Source organism: Montipora foliosa, unplaced genomic scaffold (genome assembly GCF_036669935.1).
Source record: "Montipora foliosa isolate CH-2021 unplaced genomic scaffold, ASM3666993v2 scaffold_324, whole genome shotgun sequence".
NCBI classification, from domain to species: Eukaryota; Metazoa; Cnidaria; class Anthozoa; order Scleractinia; family Acroporidae; genus Montipora; species Montipora foliosa.
Window position 1 is genome coordinate 1 of NW_027179624.1, and position 6477 is coordinate 6477.

Genomic DNA, 6477 nt, shown 5'->3' on the forward strand with positions numbered 1-6477 from the left:
ATTCAGGGTGACTCAACAGACCAAAAATTCTAATGAAACTTCTGCAAATTGTTTTTATGCGTACCTAAGCTCAGGGATTGTGCTGCAATTTTTCAATGTACCATCTCACTGAAGAAGAGCTTGCAAAACTTTCTACAGTTGTGCCCTGATTATTTTCACTGCAGCTGCTTTGTTTGGCTATTCAGTATCAGGCAATGGATGGAGTATTGGACAGTTAGTCTATGCTCACTCCAAGCTAATGTTTGACAAGTATGGGTCAGGGCGGGTAGCAACACAATGAGGGCAGGGAAGCTAAACATGTGCAAATTGCTAGCTTTGCCAGAAATACCCAGTACAAACAACGTTGGGTATCAGGTTTTTAGGCGATGACCACCTTAGCAAAGCTATGGTTTCCTGTCAAGGCAACCCGACTTTGAGCCTATCACCAGTCACATGACAACTCTTATTCCTACCCGCTCGTAAGGATCCCCCACATTACTGTAATATGCGGCTTGGATAAAGAAGCCGATAGTGAACATTGCTTATTCCGTGGACCATAAACTCAATGCGGGAGATTTTAAGAAATCGGTATGTGATGGCAAACCAACACAAGAAAGTTTAAGTTACTCAGAATGAATTGAGCATGTAGAATTAGCTTCAGATGCAGTGTTATCCTGAGTATTTTATGCAGGCCCGTAAGGTCTAGTGATCACTCGGTTACCCTAGAAGACTACTATATTCACTTGAGTTGACTAACACTTCTGGTTTCACCAAAAGGGACTATCGTTTTTGAAGTTCAGGTGTGTAGCAATGTGGGCTATTTGTTAACTGACAGATTTGGAATTGTAGTTGTTATAATGCCTAGGGGCAGCCAAAAGATTTTCTGTACAGCACAAGCCCTTGTAATGTTGTAATTGTCATAACATCTTTATCATTAAAGGATGTACTATTCTAAAAACTCATTAATAATAAGAATTTATTAATACGTTTGAGGAGCCATTAAAAAATATGCTATATATTCGTCACGTGCATGAGTTTTGATACCCAATGAAAAAACACAGATGAAAAACCACATGTTTTGGGATCACATATCAAAACTGTGACCAACTGCGTGGTTTTTCATCTGTTTTCTCATTGGGCATGAAGATTTTAATGCATCAAACAAAAATTGAACAGAACAACAATACTTCAAGTTTAATTAACCATCATAATTAATCAGCTTCACGGCCAAATCTTTTTTTTTTCGTTGACAAAAATTTTTACATCTTCAATAAAATACAGGAAGATTTAAAAAGATCGATCTATATTCTAATACATGTAGTCTTCTACAAAATTAGTATCTTGTATTGACCCTACAGTAGCTTATTCATACTGCCTCCTGTCTTACCTTTATCGCCCATTTAGTTTTGTAAGTCGAGGAGTACTCCCTTGCAATAACTTTGATTTCTTCTTCCCAACTTTTTGGAGAACGAAAATGGCTTTCAGTAATTCACTGCGAAAGACTCCGTCATCTTCACTCCCCCATGACTTACAACGAACATCAACAAATTTCCCACATTCTGATTATTTTTAAAATAGATAGTCTCATGGGAAATTAGAGCACTGAAAAAAAAACCCCTAATTACTAAAAGAAGTGTGAATAGTTTAGAAGCTATGACAAAAACTTGTGCGTGTGTTGGACTGGGGTGTCCAGACACCTTGAAACAATAAAGCACTAGGGCCTACGGCTCGTGCTTTCATCTGTTTCTCGGTGTCTGGAAACCCCAGTCAAACACTCGTACTCGTTTTGATATATTACTTTTAAATGAATGACTGCTCCATTCAGTTAAACAATAAATTCTAAATTGGTTAGGTGTTCCATGCAATTTTAGTTTTTAGTTAGTATGTCAACAAACCACATTGTAATCAACAAACATGAATTTTAAGATATTTAGTCAGAGTATATATATTGTAAAAAAAATTGATCAGGGACTATCGAGATGTTTGTCTCTGAAATCATTAAAGGAAAATGATTCAGCAATTGCAAGTGTCATTAGTATAAGTCCTCTATTCAATGTTGACTGATCCCAAAAGAATTCCAGTATCCATAATGAAATTTTGCTCTCAAAATCTCTTCCTTACCATTGTAGACCATAGTTCCCTTCTTCTCATCATTGACTATAAGCTTTGCCTCTCCTTTCCCTTCCCCAAGTTGTTTTCTGAACCCACCACAATCTTCAAATTTATCAAAAAGGTTGCATAACCTTCTCAGGCTTGAAAATGATATAGCCACTGATCCCGGTTTGGTTTCAACCTCTATCCCATATCTTGATATACCAAGAATCTCCTTTTGCATGAGATCGAAGACCTCCTGTGGCATGGGAAGTTCGAAGCAAACCATCCACGGATGTATTTTGCTCATTCTTGGGCTAAGACGGCGATATATCGCAGTTTTTGCGCGGATCATGCTTCGTTCTAGCATGGGGTAAAGCTGGCCGATGCTATGTTTAGGTCGCTCACGAATAACTCCAAACTTCGCTTTCACTACCGCTTCGGCAAGCTTGTTAAGCTCTTTGAATGTAATATCTAAATCCCTTAGTTTATATGCGTTAGATATTCGCCGCTCAAATTTTGATTTCTTGCTTCAGTGCCTCTTTTATTGAAATAATTAGTTCGCCTTCGGTAGTTTCAGATTGATCCGCCATCTTGAATTTTGTTTAACTGAACCCCAGATCCTCCGTGGCCAAAATGAAAGTTGGCCCAATTTCGAGCTATAATTTCCTGGCGTGGAGGTGTAGCGACCTTTTTAGCTAATGGCATTACCATTGGTAACACTTTTGAAGATAACCCAGCGAGAGTGCTCCATAGAGAACCACCGTGTCTAGCAACATTCAGTATTTGAGTTTTACTGATTTTTATATCTACTCCGACACCATTTTTCATCGCCTTCTGTATTCTTTTGAGTTGTGTTTTGGTTAGCATTAGTTCATCTGAACCACTCAGTTCATTTTTTGATAATCTGAGGGTGATAGGAGTTTTGTTTGCATATGCTTTTGCAAGCTTTTCCAATTGACCTTTACTTAAACTTACACCATGAGGAAAATATTTAGTTGTTGTCATTAATTGAATATAATATATGTTACATAATATCCAATCTTTATAAAATAAATATGTTTAAAATCAGTCATTTAGTATTCATTATCTCTTAACGAAACATCAATTTACCGTTTCTGTTGTATATCCTCCTCATTCAGTACAAGAGCATATACACTGTAGTCTGCATTAGTTCCAGTAGACAATTCATACTTGAAAGTCAGTTTTGTTGTACCGTCTCGAATATCTAGTTTTTGTTTGGTCAAATCGAAATACACAAATGGAAATATTGTACTAAAATTGTTTCTGTTTAATAGTGTGCCTTCACTGTATCATTGTTTTTATGAACGTATTTAAGTATATCTCTGTACACTCTTGCTGGATCTGTAGCCGGACTATAATGAACTTCAGGATAGTCATTACCATTCGCTACTACGAGGTGACAATTCGTAAGAGTTCTTGCATTTGCTACACTAAATGTATTATATAAAAAGGGATTTGCGGTCTGAAGTTCGTCATTTGCATCATTACTGATGTATACGAAAACATGTCTAAGTTTATTAACCCCTGAACTGATTTTAAAAGTTCCAATTCGCTGTCTGGTTGAGTTTGATCTATAAATCTGTTCATTCAAATAAGACCATTTCTGAGATTCTTTTTTGACAAATCTATCCAGATACAATGTTTGTCCTTCAGAATTGAAAGTTATTCTAGGCACAACTAACTGCATCTTAGTTATCACAATTCTACAATCAGCACCTGCCTGCCAAACCAGATTTGCATCTGATTCGATATCAATACTTATTTCTTTTCTACCATTTGGTGTTAGTTGATTTTGAAGAGCTTCGAAATAAGAAAAACGATTAAGAGATATTTCTGTCGAAACTGTACTTGAGGTACCTAATTGTGCCTTCTCAAAGCAAAACCTTTATTGTAATTGGCTTGTGCTGCTCTCTCTTCAGCATGTCTGTTTGTATCCAGATAAAAAAGTTCGTTTGTTGCTGTACTGTTTGCATAACCTGGGCTATACTCGAGTAATTTTTAATATTGGTAGCATGGTTTGCATCATTACAATCATACACTCTTTTTCCGTTAAATTTGATATCAAGATGCTTTATGAAACTATGTGAACCATTTACAATGCCGTTGTGATCATCGACTGTAATAGCACCTCCATTAGCTAGTAAAACAACTTTGAAATCAAGAGAAATTCGTGCATTATACCAGTTGAAAGGTGTTACTTCGCCTGTATTGTCGGCTACAAATCTATGACCTTCCTTCTTTTGGTCAACTGTAAGAGTTGTAACTAATGCTGTTTCTGGCTCAAAAACAACGTCTCATATCTTTCTACGGATTTCTAAAAGAATTCATTATAATAATATATTACATAAAATTGACTTTTCTTCTTAATTTTGTTTTTGATCTTGACCTTAAAATCAAAGTCATAAACCAATCGATACCATTTAAATCTAAAGGTCGTAAAAGTGAATCTGTTAAATAGAATCTCATTTCGTTTATGCTTGTTCTTGATAAATCGTTAAAAAGTAGTCGTCTTGGCTCGAACTTAAAACTGTAACTCCGAGTTAAATTATCAGTTGGAATTACACAGAGTAGATTATCGTCTGAACCACTGATGACTGAATTTTCGACGATGTCTGAATGAACATTGATTTTATCAACTGATCGTGTGATATTAGGTAAGCTCGATCCATTATGTTTGTAAGACTATTTTTTTTTCAAATCCCAACAGATCATTAAATTCAGTGGTTCTGAGATCGACTTGATAATTAGTTTTCAGTTCAATAACAACTTTGTAAGTTGATAAAACAAATAATATATTGATACCATATACTCCTTCATTATCGGCTTTATCTCCATTTCCAACCATTTTTGCATGTAAATAGTCATTGATATCTGAATAACTGTACATTCCATTTTCAAAAGTAACTGTTTTCCAGCTACTTCCTGCATCTGTAGAATATTTGATTTTATTAATTCCAAAATGTTCAGCAACGTTATGCCAACTGTATGTCATAATGAGACTGTCTACTCCTATTTCATGATGTAAATTCGGATCTAAACTAAGTGTTTCCCGTAATTTGATTTTAAAATCATGTGATTTACTTTTACCAATTGTCACTCTATTGACAGATGAAATATATATCGTTCTATCTTCCATATATATTAGATTATATATTCTCTCAATAGATCATTAAGTTGATCATTGCTTATAACACCAATTTTGTTTAATGCATGAGCTACCTGTGTGATCTCATTTTTAACTCCATCGTTACCTGCTATAATGGATCCACCTAACAGTTCAAGTCGGGATTATTATAATAAATTACACCAGAACCTAATCTCTTGAATTTATTACTAGTCGGATGGATTGGAATCTCAGATAAATTGTTTATATCATTGAATATTTCTCTTGACAATGGTGAATAATTCTTTCTGCCATCAAATCCTTTTGTGAATAAATCAATTGTGTCAAAATCAGCCTGTTTATCATATACTTTTTGGCCATTCTTATGAGCAACCATTTTTAATTGACCAAATAATTTTGGCACATCAATTACCAAACCACCATATTGACCATTCTTAGGGTTTACTTTGTAAGCATTCCTTTTCTTTTGAGTGTATAATCCACTACCGCTTTTCATAGTTTTAATACCTTCTGGTATTACACTTATTCTATTTTTATATTTTTGCAAAATTTTGATTTCTTTGTTAAATCTTCAATATCATCAGCATTTTGTTCTTTTAACTTTTTTGATTTTGATAGCCTGCCTTTTTGAGCAGCGAATTTTTTAGTCATTTTGCCAACATTCTCATCATATTCATCGAAATTAATAGTTTATCTCGGGAACCCTTTAATACATCAGATGGTGCAAAAAAATTGTATTTCATCAACGTTTGTATATCATTGTAATCGAATCCTTTATCCATATCTGATTTAAATTTTGGCATCATTACTGGTTTGTAATCAATTGGTAATTTTGTTTCTTGTTCTGTTGTCTCAGGTAATTGATTATATATAAAAACATTTTCCAAACCACTGGTAATTGCTTTTTGGTTGTCTGCAAGTTGTTTTATCAATTTATCCTGTTTTTCATCAATAGTTTTTTTTACACTTTCTTGAGTGTCAATCAATGGTTTATAAATTTCTGACACTCCTTCATAAGCATCTTGTTTGTCCTCTTTATACTGTTTTAGCATATTTCTCACATCTCTGGTTTTTCTTCCTGCTGTAATTTTTGAATTACTAAGCTTTTCAAACTGTTTAATATCCATATAATAGTAGTTTATATCAACTTATCTCAACTTATCTGAACTTATCTCAACTTATCTAACCTATTATATGGAAATACTAAATTACGATTTCAAAGAGGATGAAAACAAATTTTAAACAACTTTTAAAATATA

At 34.3% G+C, this 6477-nt stretch overlaps 1 pseudogene; it reads right to left on the bottom strand.

Moving 5' to 3' along the window:
- Positions 1 to 5235: 5235 nt before the first annotated feature.
- Positions 5236 to 5869, bottom strand: LOC137987245 (uncharacterized; annotated as a pseudogene).
- Between the last annotated feature and the right edge of the window lie 608 nt (positions 5870 to 6477).